The sequence below is a fragment of the Pristiophorus japonicus genome, chromosome 15 (assembly GCF_044704955.1).
Source record: "Pristiophorus japonicus isolate sPriJap1 chromosome 15, sPriJap1.hap1, whole genome shotgun sequence".
NCBI classification, from domain to species: Eukaryota; Metazoa; Chordata; class Chondrichthyes; family Pristiophoridae; genus Pristiophorus; species Pristiophorus japonicus.
Genome location: NC_091991.1, coordinates 186913146 through 186928774, shown reverse-complemented (window position 1 = coordinate 186928774; position 15629 = coordinate 186913146).

Below are 15629 nucleotides of genomic sequence, written 5' to 3'. Positions count from 1 at the left end.
TTTTAAGTTTAATTTGTTTTAATTGCCGGTGCTTTTAGTGTCCCCCTTCCCTTTTATAGGGGGCACTGGGGAAAAATTGTGATTTTAGTGCCTAAAAAAAAACAAAAAAAAAAAGAAAAAACACAAAAAAGGGGAAAAAAAAAAAAAAGGGCCTTGTAAATGTCTGGAGTGTCACCCAGGTCGGGTGGCACCGTTTAATGTTTTATGTTTTCACAGATAAACTCAAAAGAGTTTCATGCACAAGGACCCCCAGGTCCCTCTGCACCTCAGCATGTTGTAATTTCTCCCCATTCAAATAATATTCCCTTTTACTGTTTTTTTTCCCCAAGGTGGATGACCTCACATTTTCCGACATTGTATTCCATCTGCCAAACCTTAGCCGATTCGCTTAACCTATCTAAATCTTTTTGCAGCCTCTCTGTGTCCTCTACACAACCCGCTTTCCCACTAATCTTTGTGTCATCTGCAAATTTTGTTACACTACACTCTGTCCCCTCTTCCAGGTCATCTATGTATATTGTAAACAGTTGCGGTCCCAGCACCAATCCCTGTGGCACACCACTAATCACCGATTTCCAACCTGAAAAGGACCCATTTATCCCGACTCTCTGCTTTCTGTTCACCAGCCAATTCTCTATCCATGCTAATACACTTCCTCTGACTCCGCGTACCTCTATCTCCTGCAGTAACCTTTTGTGTGGCACCTTATTGAATGCCTTTTGGAAATCTAAATACACCACATCCATTGGTACACCTCTATCCACCATGCTCGTTATATCCTCAAAGAATTCCGTAATTAGTTAAACATGATTTCTCCTTCATGAATCCATGTTGCGTCTGCTTGATTGCACTATTCCTATCTAGATGTCCCTCTATTTCTTCCTTAATGATAGTTTCAAGCATTTTCCCCACTACAGATGTTAAACTAACCGGCCTATAGTTACCTGCCTTTTGTCTGCCCCCTTTTTTAAATAGAGCCGTTACATTAGCTGCTTTCCAATCTGCTGGTACCTCCCCAGAGTCCAGAGAATTTTGGTAGATTATAACGAATGCATCTGCTATAACTCCCGCCATCTCTTTTAATACCCTGGGATGCATTTCATCAGGACCAGGGGACTTGTCTACCTTGAGTCCCATTAGCCTGTCCAGCACTACCCCCCTAGTGATAGTGATTGTCTCAAGGTCCTCCCTTCCCACATTCCTATGACCAGCAATTTTTGGTATGGTTTTTGTATCTTCCACTGTGAAGACCGAAGCAAAATAATTGTTTAAAGTCTCAGCCATTTCCACATTTCCCATTATTAAATCCCTCTTCTCATCTTCTAAGGGACCAACATTTACTTTCGTCACTCTTTTCCGTTTTATATCTATAAAAGCTTTTACTATCTGTTTTTATGTTTTGCGCAAGTTTACCTTCGTAATCTATCTTTCCTTTCTTTATTGCTTTTTTAGTCATTCTTTGCTGTTGTTTAAAATTTTCCCAATCTTCTAGTTTCCCACTAACCTTGGCCACCTTATACGCATTGGTCTTTGATTTGATACTCTCCTTTATTTCCTTTGTTATCCACAGCTGGTTATCCCTTCTCTTACCACCCTTCTTTTTCACTGGAATATATTTTTGTTGAGCACTATGAAAGAGCTCCTTAAAAACCCTCCACTGTTCCTCAATTGTGCCACCTCCAGAACCAGGGGTCACAGTCTAAGGATAAGGGGTAAGCCATTTAAGACCGAGATGAGGAGAAACTTCTTCACCCAGAGTAATGAACCTGTGGAATTCTCTATCACAGAAAGTTGTTGAGGCCAATTCACTGAATATATTCAAAAAGGAGTTAGATGTAGTCCTTACTGCTAGGGGGATCAAGGGGTATGGCGAGAAAGCAGGAATGGGGTACTGAAGTTGCATGTTCAGCCATGAACTCATTGAATGGCGGTGCAGGCTCTAAGGGCTGATTGGCCTACTCCTGCACCTATTTTCTATGTTTCTATAGGAGCAGGGAGGTCTTGCTGCAGCTGTACAGGGCCTTGATGAGGCCTCACCTGGAATATTGTGTTCAGTTTTGGTCTGCTAATCTGAGGAAGGACGTTCTTGCTATTGAGGGAGTGCATCGAAGGTTCACCAGACTTATTCCCGGGATGGCAGGACTGACATATGAGAAGAGGTCGGATCGACTGGGCCTGTATTCACTGGAGTTTAGAAGAATGAGAGGCGGTCTCATGGAAACATATAAAATTCTGACAGGACTGGACAGGTTAGATGCAGGGAGAATGTTCCCGATGTTCGGGGGAGTCCAGAACCAGGGGTCACAGTCTAAGGATAAGGGGTAGGCCATTTAGGACCGAGATAAGGAGAAATTTCTTCACTCAGAGAGTTGTTAACCTGTGGAATTCTCTACCGCAGAGAATTGTTGATGCCAGTTCATTAGATATATTCAAGAGGGAGTTAGATATGGCCCTTACGGCTAAAGGGATCAAGGGATATAGAGAGAAAGCAGGAAAGGGGTACTGAGGTGGATGATCAGCCATGATCTTATTGAATGGTGGGGCAGGCTCGAAGGGCCGAATGGCCTACTCCTGCACCTATTTTCTATGTTTCTATGTTACACTCTCTGAACTCGTCCTCAAAGATACCTTTTCCAATTTAATTTGTCCAATCAATATGAAGATTAAAATCTCCCATGATTATTGCAGTACCTTTCTTACAAGCCCCCGTTATTTCATGATGTATCCTGTTCTACTCCCACCAGTGACTTTTTTTCCCTTATTATTCCTTATCTCTACCCAAACTGTTTTTACATCTTGATCTTCTGAGCCAATATAATTTCTCACTACTGCCCTGATCTCATCCTTTATTAACAGAGCTAGCCCACCTCCTTTTCCTTTCTGCCTCTCCTTCCAAAATGTCAAATACCCCTGAATATTCAGTTCCCAGCCTTAGTCACCTTGCAACCACGTCTTTATAATGGCTATCAGATCATACCTATTTGTACCGTCAACTCATCTATCTTGTTACGAATGCTACGTGCATTCAGATAAAGAGCCTTTAATTTTGTCTTTTTACCATTTTTCACTATGCCAACTCTGGAGCTAAATTCTCCCAGGTCATTTGCGCCATTTTTTGGCGTATTTATTTTTTTCCAAGTTTCCCCCTGTGATCTGCGCTGCCTTACTGATTTAGTTACGATTTTTCTCGGCCAGTTTTTTTTGACGTCACATGTCTGTGCCGGGTTTTTTAAGTTTTCTCATTTTTTTTACTCACTCACACGCTACCACCAAATGCCTTGAAGCAGGGCTGAAGGGTTGTAACTTTGACCAGCAGAATCGGCCCCAGGCCCGAACACAGGAACTTGGCTAGAAAACAAGCCGTGGGGGGAGTGGGGATGGTGGAGAGAGAGAGAGAGAGAGAGCGAGGTTCCGATCGGAAGGCTTGGAGCCCGGGGAGCGAGGTGCCGATCAGAAGGCTTCTGAAGACTACAATGGGGCGACGCGGAGGGGGGTAAGAGAGAGAAAGGGAGAAGTCACAAGACTGCAATTAGTTAAGGGGGACGGGGGAAGAGAGGAGAAGTCACAAGACCTTGGGTGTGATCCATCCATACAGACCTTGGGGAGAGAGAGAACTGTGAACCTGTCCTGCCTGCTTTCCTGCCGTTTTGAGCTTCTTTCAAAGGTTAAATTTAAGTATGGAGGCAACACTGACAATGCCATATCCTGTGCGAGTCTTCTGCCTCATGGTGCTAAGTAGGAGACAATTGATTCGACGTCATCACATCAGGAACATCAGAGCCCATAGGGTGCTGGGCAGGAGGCCCTACCCACCTCGGGTATATCGAGACAGGCATTCGTACCTGCACCTGAGTGATGCAGACTTTGTCAGAAGGCTGCATTTCTGCAAATAAGTTGTAACCAAGATCTGTGAGTTGGTCAAACCAGACCTGCAACCTAGAAGCATCAGGAGGACTGCTTTGTCAGTTGAAGTGAAGGTTGCAGCTGCACTTTCATTCTATGCCTCCGGATCATTTCAAGCTACAACTGGGGATGTGTGCGCCATCTCTCAACATGCAACACATGTCTCCATTCGCCAGGCCACGGCTGCACTGTAAGCATGGAGGAATGACTTCAGAAAGTTCCTCATGACCGCCCAAGCAATCCATGACAGGACTGTGGATTGCTGGCTTCCCAAAGGTACAGGGCTGCATTGCTTGTATCCACATTGCCTTCGGAGCACCTTTGGAGGATTCTGAGATGTACAGGAACAGAAAAGGCTTCCACTCCATTAATGTACAGCTCGTATGTGACGACATGCATCATATCATGTCAGTTGATGCAAGATACCCTGGCAGCATGCATAATGTGTTCATCTTAAGCAACAGCATTATATCTGCCATGTTTCAGCAGCAGCCAGAAGGGCAGAGATGGCTACTGGGAGACAAAGGGTACGGCCTCGCCACCTGGCTCAAGACACCCCTACGTGTAACCCGGATGAAATCTGACTGTGAATACAACATGTCGCACATTGCGACGCGCAGCATCATAGAGGACCATTGGCATCTTGAAACACCGCAGGCTATTTGCTGTACTCCCCTGAGATTGTCGGTGTTATGTATGCAATAAAGGTTCAAACTGATTACTGTTTAACTAAGTAAGGTACAACCTTGGCTCTGCTTTATTTAGGCCCAAAGTGCCTAACTCTCAAAATGGCTGGCCTTTTATACCTGAGCAGCACCATGTGCGTGCTGCTCAGTGGCCTCCAACAATGACGCCATCTGGTGGCTACAAACAGAATGTACATACATGACAATATCCCCCGCTGAGATCTTATCACAGTCTTTCACAGGTTGAGAGGGTCCAATGCTTTGCGTCCCGGGTTGACTGTCTCAGTTCGATTCCAGCCTTGGATGAGTGTGCGGGGTCTGTTGTGGCTAATGGTTGGATGACTGACTTGTTGGGGATGGCAGTGGCCATGTCAGGAATTGCAAGTCCATTTTTATTGAACAGGTCCATGATGGAAATTCCAGGTTCACTGATGACCCTTGAGTTCTCTGAAGACTGCTGGTAGGTTGGTTGGTCGTCGATGGTTTCTTCATCTGACTGTTCTGGCTCATCTGTATGTCTCAGCTTTGTCTGATCCATGTGTTTCCTGCAAGTTTGCCCATTCTTGAGCTTAATAAAAATACTCTATTGCCCTCCTTGGCCATGACCATACCAGCGATCCATTTGGGACCCTGACCATAGTTCAATACATATACAGGATCAGTAACAGAAATCTTGTGTGACACAGTTGCGCGATCGTGGTACCCATGTTGACTTTGTCTTCTGTATTCAACATGATTATTTAAATCCGGGTGTACCAGAGATAGCTTGATCTTAAGACATCTTTTTATCATGAGTTCAGCAGGCGAGACCCCTGTGAATGTATGGGGTCTTGTCCTGTAACTCAGCAGTATGCAGGATAAGCGGGTCTGCAGTGACCCTTGGGTTACTCTCCTCATGCTTTGCTTGATAATTTGTACTGCACATTCTGCTTGCCTGTTGGATGCCAACTTGAACGATGCTGACCTGACATGTTTTATGGGTCACAAACTCCTGACTGGTGAAGCGTGACCCATTGTCGCTCACCACTATGTTAGGCAGACCATGTGTCGCAAACATGACACTGAGATTCTCTATGGTTGCCGTGGCCGTGCTGGATGACATGATTATGCATTCTATCCACTTCAAATAAGCGTCAACCACCACTAAAAACATCTTGCCCAGGAAGGGACCTGCAAAAGCTACATGAATCCTGGACCAAGCTTTGGATGGCCACGACCACAGACACAGCAGCGATTCCGCTGGTGCTTTGCTGAATTGCATGCAAGTGTTGCACTGATGCATGCATGTTTCCAGCTCAGAATCAATTCCTGGCCACCATACATGGGACATGGCGATGGCCTTCATCATCACTATACCAGGATGTGTGCTGTGTAACTCACGCACAAACTTCTCTCTCCCTTTCTTGGGCATTACAACGCGATTGCCCCAAAATATGCAATCAGCTTGAATAGACAGTTCGTCCTTGCGACGAATGTATGATTTGGCCTCCTCGCACATTTGCTTAGGTATGGCAGACCAATCCTCTTTGAGGATGCAACCCTTTACCACCGATAAAATCGCGTCCTGGCTCGTCCAGATCTTAACTTGTTGAGCCGTGACAGAGGTTCCTTCACTCTCAAAAGCATCCACGATTAACATTAGATCCGCCGGTTGTGGCGTTTCCACCTCCAGTGTGAGCAACGGCAACCGGCTCAAAGCATCGGCACAATTCTCTGTGCCAGGTCTGTGGCGAATAACATAATCATTGGCAGATGTCAGCACCCACCTTTGGATGCAGGATGAAGCGTTGGTATGGATACCTTTGCTCTCGGAAAACAATGAAATAAACGATTTGTGAGCAGTCTCTAATCGAACCTCAGACCGAACAGGTATTGATGCATCTTTTTAACACCATATACACACGCTAAAGCTTCTTTTTCTGCCATGCTGTAGGCGCTTTCTGCTTTAGACAAACTTTTGGATGCATACGCGACAGATTGAAGTTTCCCCGACCCATTGGCTTGTTGGACAACCAATTCCATATGACGATGTGTCACAGGCCAAAACTAAAAATTTTTGTGGGTCATAATGTACCAGCAGCTTGTTCGAGCAAAACAGCTTGGTGGCTTTCTCAAAAGCTCTGTCTTGCGATGCGCCCCACACCCAGTTGTCGACTTTTCTCAATAGTATGTGCAGTGGTTCTAGTCAGGTGCTCAATTTAGGTAGGAAGTTACCAAAGTAGTTCAGTAGACCCAGGAATGAACGCAGTTCCATCACATTCTGCGGCTTGGGTGCATTCTTGATGGCCTTTGTTTTTACGTCAGTAGGTCTGATGCCATCAGTCGCGATTTTCCTCCCAAGGCATTCGATCTCTGGTGCCATGAAGACGCATTTCGAGCGTTTCAGTCTGAGTCGCACTCTATCCAAACGCAGAAGAACCTCTTCCAGGTTGTTCAGATGTTCCTTGGAGTCATGACTGGTGATCAGGATGTCATCTTGGAACATGACGGTTCTAGGAACAGACTTCAGTAGACTTTCCCTATTCCTGTGGAATATTGCTGCAGCCGAGCGAATTCCGAAAGGGCACCGGTGGTAAATAAACAGTTCTTTGTGTGTGTTAATGCACATAAGTCTCTTCGACGTCTCGACCAACTCCTGTGTCATATAGGCCGTCGTCAAGTCCAGTTTTGTGAACGACTAGCGTCGCAAACAAGTCATCAGCCTTCGGTAACGGGTACTGATCTTGTTTCGGAGCCTTGTAGTCTCCACAGATTCTGACTGTGCCAACACTTTTCAGCACAGGAACAATGGGCTGGCCCATTCATTAAATTCGACCGGTAATATGATCCCTTCATGCTGGAGTCTGTCCAGTTCAATTTCGACCTTCGCCCTCATCATATACGGCACTGCCCGGGTCTTGCATCTGAATCCACGTGTGTCATGTACCCAGACATGTTTACTGCTTGTACTATTACATATGAAGTGCCACCAGAGGGCACTACTATGGGAAACTTGTACACCAGCTGTATGGTCACTAAGGTGTGCCACCAGAGGGCACTGCAGTGTGATACTTGTAGGTTACCTGTACAGATGTGCCAGGCCTAGAATAAAAGGCAGGCCACCATGTGTGATCATTACTCTGGAGTTATATTAAATGGACGAAGGTCACTACAGTTCAAGTGCAATACTTTGCCTCATGGAGTCGTTATCAGAGCATCTAAAGACACAATAATTGGCGATGAGATTACGGACTTTCACGCGAAAAAGGCTAACTTTGGTACGTTGCAGCAGTTCGCCTATGGGGATGATTGGGATACCTTTGTGGGGAGGCTCAACCATTTCTTCACAGCAAATGACCTGGCAGGCGATGATCCGGCCACACCGGCTGATAAACGCAGAGCTATCCTGCTCACCAGTTGTGGGCCCACCGTCTATGGCCTCGTCAGGGACTTGCTGGCACCAGCGAAGAAAACAACCAAGACATACGAGGAGCTTGTAACGCTTATCCAAGAACAACTCAAGCCCAAAGAGAGCATCCTCACAGCCAGACACCGGTTTTACACCCACCGACGGCCTGAAGGCCAGGAAATCGCAAAATATGCTGCAGACCTCAGGAGGCTGGCGGCACCGTGTGATTTCGGCGAATACCTCACCGAAGTGCTGCGGGATATCTTTGTCATCGGAATCGGACACGAGGGCCTTCTTCACAGACTACTATCTGCGGATACCACAGTCACACTGCAGAAGGCCATCACCATGAGCCAGGCATTCACGACCTCGACCTGCGGCTCTAGGCGGATGATTCATCCTCAGGACTCAAACCCGGCAAGTACTGTACACAGACTGGTGCCTTTTAGAGGCTGGACTGTAGAACGTGAATCTCCTCAGGGGAGAGCGAACAGGCCCCCGAGTACCTTAACTCTGAGTCCGCCGAGGGGGGCTAATCGGTTCACACCATGCTGGCGTTGCGGAGGAAATCACCGGGCTCACCAGTGCCATTTTAAGGACTATATGTGCAAAGGGTGCAGCACAAAGGGTCAGCTCCAGTGAATGTGTAAAAGAAATAGGACTCACCATGTTGATGAAGAATCTGCAGAGGGCCATCAATCCAACGCGGATTATGAAGAAGTGATCAGAGAGGCAGCTCAGCCCCACGATGAGGTGTATGGAATGTTTACCTGCACCACAGAATATTCCCCGTTGAGAATGGAAGTCGAGATAAACGGCGCTCCAGTCTTCATGGAGGTGGATACAGGGGCGAGCCTGTCAGTAATGAATCAAGAAGCCTTTGAGAGGCTATGAGACAATCAAGCTGAACAACCCAAGTTGGTCCCGATTCAGGCAAAGCTGCGCACTTACACCGATGAAGTTATCCCAGCCGTTGGTAGTGCAGATGTAAAGGTACTCCATGATGGCACAAGTTACCACTGTGGATTGTTGCAGGTGATGGACCAATGCTACTCGGAAGAAGGTGGATGGTGAAGATCCATTAGATTTCATCCCTCCAGCAATCGACATCCCCCATGCTCAGAGGCAACGCAAGCCCCCACCTGAGGTTGGATCCGGCACCAGAGAGCAGACCAACACAGCACCCGAGGCACAGACCGCTCAGCACGACTGCGTGAAGATGATCCAGCTGAGACGACCCGAACGCACCTTCCAGGCTCCAGTGGCAGGATTCTGGAGGAAGAAAATCGGATCCAAAGGCGACTTCCCAGCTTCCCGGGGAGAAGAGGATCACAACAGTCGACATCATGGATGGAAGAAAGATGGCACCCAAACCACGAGGTGACCCGTTGAAAAAAAATGGCGGCAGCCAGACCACGAGGTGCAGCGCTGATGGAGCAACATGTGGCACCAAGCAAAGAAGATGGTTGGGGTAAAGATGGCAAAGCTCTCTTAAAGGAGGCCAGCAACCCATCACACTTAAAGGGACAGTTCCACATTCTCAATCAATGTAACAGCAACTGTGAGTTAAATGTAAAGCTTGTAATTGATGATCAAAGTTTTATACATGTAATAAGCAAAGAAAAGTCGTGTGATTGCGATCGGAGCTACAGTTTATCTACAATGAGTAACGAAATGTTGTGCGATGAAGGATTTCAACTGTATTCAGATAATGTAGCGAGCAAACACCCATCGGGAGCACACAGGTCCAGCGGGCTACTCAATGCTGTAACCTGCATCCCTGGGACCAGAGTGATGCACCACAGAGTGTGGCCACAAGCAGCTAATATAGACAAGCTGCAGAGCAAGCAATCTCAGGAGGGCAATGGCACTGATTTCGATACCCTGCCCCTGATTGGCTCTACCTCTCAGGCACTCGATGGCACCAATCGCCACGAGCCTGAAAGAGCAAACTGCGCCTTCCCTGACTCTATCGCCACTAAGGCTACACCCGGGAACAAAGGGTCACCCGCAACGGTTCTCCCAAATGGGACCGGGACCAATCAAGATCCCAAACCAATTAACGCCCAGGCAAGCGAGTCAGCAGTTCCCTGTGCACTGCTAGACGACTGCTCCTCAGGGAGCAGCAGTGATCCGGGGCGTAAGGAAAGGACAGGGAGGTCACAGGCATCTGTGAATCTGCCCGACACTAGGAGCAACAGCAAAGGCCCCGAGAGCAGGCAACTTGAGCCAACCAGGTTCCACTGCCAGCACTGGGCACCGCGCCGCTACCAGACTACCTGGACACCATCCGGCAGTTCTGGAACTAGCTTGCCCTCACACACCGGTGCTGACACCAGTACTAATTCCAAGTATGTATCAAGAATGTATCTCACCAGTCAAATGTACTTGCCTCACAACTGTACCACAAATGTAATGATGTTAAGTGCAATTTTTTTTTCTGGACTTGAATGTATATGAATGTAATCTATATGTGGGGGGAAGAGAATGGAGTAATCATGGATTCACAAACAGAAACCACCAGCACCTCTACTGCCAACTAAACACCACCGACTCACCCAAGATGGAAACGACCCTCCAAGGGTCAACCAGATAGAGCTAAGCCCAGAGTACAGTCAATGTATGAAGACGATTTGCACTAAGGACTTGGGGGAGAGTGATGTCATGTATCCAGACATGTTTACTGCTTGTACTATTACATATGATGTGCCACCAGAGGGCACTACTGTGGGAAACTTGTACACCAGCTGTATGGTCACTAAGATGTGCCAGCAGAGGGCACTGTAGTGGGAGACTTGTAGGTTACCTGTACAGGTGTGCCAGGCCTAGTATAAAAGGCAGGCCACCATGTGCGATCATCACTCTGGAGTTATATTAAATGGACTAAGGTCACTACAGTTCAAGTGCAATACTTTGCCTCATGGAGTCATTATCAGAGCATCTAAAGGCATAACAACGTGGATCTGCACCTTGGCTCCCGTGAAGTTGTCGATACCCGGTTCAAACAGCAAGGGAAACTTGCTCAATACTTGGGCACATGTATCTTCCTCCAATGACAACGCCTTTATATCGTTCCAGTCGCATCTGATTTTCTCCAACCAACTCCTGCCGAGCAGCGTTGGACCATTGCCTGGAACAATCCACAGCGGTAACTCGTGAACCGCACCGTTATATGACACATTAATTTGTGCACTGCCAATCACCTTTATCAGTTCTTTGGTGTATGTGCGCAGCTTGGAGTTAACAGGGCTCAGCCTGGGCCTCACAGTCTTAGTATCCCACAGCTTATTAAATGCCCTCTCATTCATGATCGATAGACTCACCTCCGTGTCCAGTTCCATCGATACCGGTATCCCGTTAAACTTCACGTTAATCAAAATTGGTTTACTCTTCATTATGAAGGAGTTCAGTTCATACACTTCCTCCTCTGGCATCTCGGATTGCATATCCGGATCCGCACTAGTCTGACTCTCATCCTCCACACGTTATGTCGCAGCTCCCTTGCTCATTGTGCTGGAGATTCCCCACTCTCAGACAGCCTTTGCAACTACATTGCTTAAATCGGCACTGCTGGTGCCGATGATTTCCCCTGTAGTGTATGAATAAAGAGTCTGGCCAGATACTGTGAGCTCAAAGTAAAGTGTGACCGTAGTCTTTTATTGTAGGTCTCCAGAGTGCCTCTCCAGCCTGTGAGGCCTCCTTAAGTACCGGTTGGATTGTGGGATCCCTTGGGACTCCAGGGGATGAGCGCTCTGGTGGTTAAACAAGGTATTTACAGGTTTACATATATAACAACACTTCCCCCCCAAAGTCAATAGTGTAACTATTTACAAGGCGAGTCGATCTGGGGCCTTTCTTTCCCTGGTTCATCGTCTCGGTGCAAATGTTGGTTTTGGTGAGTCGTTTGTTGGGCCCTCACTGGGCTGCTGTGCAGCTGGCCTTCCTGGGCTGCCTGGTGTAGTGAGTCCTGCTGGGCTGCTGCGGGTGATGGGTTCTGCTTCGTGGTCAACCGCGGTGTCGGTTGCCACTGGTGTGTGTGTTGGAGGGTCAAAAAAGGTCGGGTCTAATGTGGGTTGTTCTGGATAGTCTGTGAATCTCAGTTTGGTTTGGTCCAAGTGTTTCCTATAGATGAGTCCATTTGAAAGTTTGACCCGAAACACCCTACTCCCCTCTATGGCCACGACAGTGCCGGGAAGCCAGTTGGGACCTTGTCCATAGTTCAACACAAGTACAGGATTATTAATCTCAATTTCACATGACACATTTGCGCGATCATGAAATGTACTTTGTTGAAGCCGCCTGCTTGCTACCTGTTCGTGTAGATCAGGATGGACTAACAAGAGCCTTGTCTTAAGTGCCCTTTTCATGAGCAGTTCAGCGGGTAGAATCCCAGTGAGTGAGTGGGGTCTCATGCGGTAACTAAGCAGAATTCGGGATAGGCGAGTCTGCAGTGAGCCTTCAGTTACTCTCTTCAAGCTTTGCTTGATTATTTGTCCTGCTCTTTCTGCCTGACCATTGGATGCTGGTTTGAACGGGGAAGATGTGATATGTTTGATCCCATTGCGAGTCATGAACTCTTTGAACTCAACACTGATGAAACACGGCCCGTTGTCACTCACAAGGACATCAGGCAGGCCGTCCGTGGCAAACATGGCCCGCAGGATTTCAGTGGTGGCAGCAGACGTGCTTGCCGACATTATCTCACATTCTATCCATTTAGAGTACGCATCTACAACCACTTGGAACATTCTTCCTGAGAACGGGCCTGCATAGTTAACATGGATCCTAGACCACGGTTTGGAGGGCCAAGGCCATAAACTTCGTGGTGCCTCCCTGGGTGCATTGCTTAACTGTGAACGTGTGTTACATTTGTGCACGCAGGACTCTAAGTCCGCATCGATACCGGGCCACCACATGTGGGATCTGGCTATCACTTTCATCATTACAATGCCTGGGCGGGTACTGTGGAGATCACTAATGATAGTGTCCCTGCCCTTTTTTGGCACCACTACACAATTACCTCACAGAAGGCAGTCTACCTGTAAAGACATTTCAGCTTTGTGCCGCTGGTACGGCTTTATTTCTTCCTGCATTTCTAATGGGACATTGTAGCAGCTCCCGTGAAACACAGTTTTCTTTACTAAGGACAGTAAGGGGTCCTGGCTCGTCCAGGTTCTAATCTATCAGGCGGTAACAGGTGATTGCTCACTCTCGAATGCTTCCATTACCATAACTAAATCTACGGGCTGTGCCATTTCCACCCCGGTGGTGGGCAATGGCAGCCTACTGAGAGTATCGGCAGTTTTCTGTGCCTGGCCTGTGGCGGATGGCGTAGTTGTATGCGGACAACGTGAGCACCCATCTCTGGATGTGGGTCGATGCATTCGTATTTATCGCCTTGCTATCTGAAAAGAGGGATATCAGTGGTTTATGGTCACTTTCCAATTCAAATTTAAACCCAAACAGATATTGATGCATTTTCTTTACCCCATAAACACTCACTAACGCTTCTTTTTCAATCATGCTGTAGGCTCTCTCAGCCTTAGACAGACTTCTGGATGCATAAGAACCGGTTGCAATTTCCCAGATTCATTAGCTTGTTGCAATACACATCCGACATCATATGACGAAGCATCACACGCTAGTACCAAACGTTTACATGGATCATACAACACAAGCAATTTGTTTGAGCATAACAATTTTCTAGCTTTTACAAAGGCATTTTCTTGGTTTTTACCCCATGCCCATTCGTCTCCTTTGCGCAGACAAGCGTGCAATGGTTCTAACAGTGTGCTGAGACCCGGTAAGAAGTTACCAGAGTAGTTCAGGAGTCCGAGAAGCATCCGCAGCTCCATCACGTTCTGTGGCCTCGGTGCGTTCTCAATTGCCTGTCTGCGAATCGGTGGGCTTGATGCCGTCCGCCGCGATTCTTCTCCCCAGGAACTCCACTTCTGATGCCAGAAAAATGCACTTCAAGCGTTTTAACCTGAGCCCCACACAATTAAGCAGACTAAGAATCTCCTCCAGGTTCTGCAGATACTCGACTGTGTCCCAACCTGTAACCAAGATGTCGTCCTGGAAGACCACCGTGCATGGGACCGACTTCAGTAAACTTTCCATGTTTCTCTGGAATATCGCCGTGGCTGATCGAATCCCAAACGGGCATCTGTTGTAAATGAAGAGACCTTTGTGCATGTTGATCAGGTGAGGCCCTTCGATGATTCCTCCAGCTCCTGCATCATGTAGGCCGAGGTCAAGTCCAGCTTCGTGAACGTCATTCCTCCCGCCAGCGTCGCAAAAAGGTCGTCTGCCTTTGGTACTGAGTATTGATCCTGCAGGAAGAAACGATTGATAGTAACTTTGTAATCACCACAGATTCTGTCGATGCCGTCTCCCTTGAGGACTGGAACAACCGGACTGGCCCACTTGTTGAATTCGATCAGCGAAATGATGCCCTCTTGTTGCAGCTGGTCCAGCTCAATCTCCACCCTCTCTCTCATCGTGTACGGTACTGTTCTCGCCTTGTGATGGATGGGTCGCGCCCCCGGAATTAGGTGGATCTGCACTTTTGCTCCTTGGAACTTCCCAAAGTCTGGTTCGAACAGCGAGGGGAACTTGTTTTGGATCTGGGCACACAAAGCGTCGTCGACGGGCGAGAGCGCTCGGATGTTGTCCCAGTTCCAGCCTATCTTCCCCAGCCAGCTCCTGCTGAGCAGTGTGGGGCCATCGCCCGGTACCACCCAGAGTGGTAACTTGTGCACCACTCCATCATAGGAGACCTTTACTGTAGCACTGCCGATTACGGGAATCAGTTCCTTTGTGTAAGTTCTCGGTTTAGTGCGAATGGGAGTCAGGACTGGCCTTGAGGCCTTGCTGCACCACAGTTTATCGAAAGTCTTTTTGCTCATAATGGACTGGCTTGCGCCCGTGTCCAGCTCCATTGACACCGGAAGTCCATTTAATTCAACCTTCAGCATTATCGGGGGACACTTTTTGGTAAATGTGTGAACCCTATATATCTCTGCCACCTCGGTCTGAGGCTCTGGTTCGTCGTTATCCACCGTGGATCTGTTCTCCTCTGCAACATGGTGGTTTGCAGGATTAACAGGGTTTGCAGCTCGCCTGCACATACGTCAGAGATGTCCCATTGTTCCACAGCCCTTGCAAAAGTATCCTTTGAAGCGGCATGAATGGAAATGATCATCACCCCCGCAGCGCCAACAAGGTGTTAATGGCCTAGCATTCATCACACTTGATGGTGGACTCTGAGACATCTGCGGACGTGCAGCTGCAGGCATGTGAAGCCTGCCCTGTACGTTACAATTCGAAAACATCATTACTTTGTTCACAGTACTTGTAGCAGCACTCTTGTGCTGAGAGATTTGCTTGGTATTGTCACTGGTGGCAATGAACGCCTGGACTATCGCTATGGCTTTACTCAAGGTTGGGGTCTCTACAGTCAAAAGTTTGTGAAGTATTACTTCATGGCCAATGCCAAGTACAAAGTCGTCCCTGAGCATGTGCTCCAGATGTCCTTCAAATTCTCAATAGCCTGCAAGGTGTCTTAGCTCGGCGACATAGCTCACCACTTCCTGGCCTTCAGACCTCTTGCACATGTAGAACTGGTACCTCGCCATCAGAATGTCTTCCTT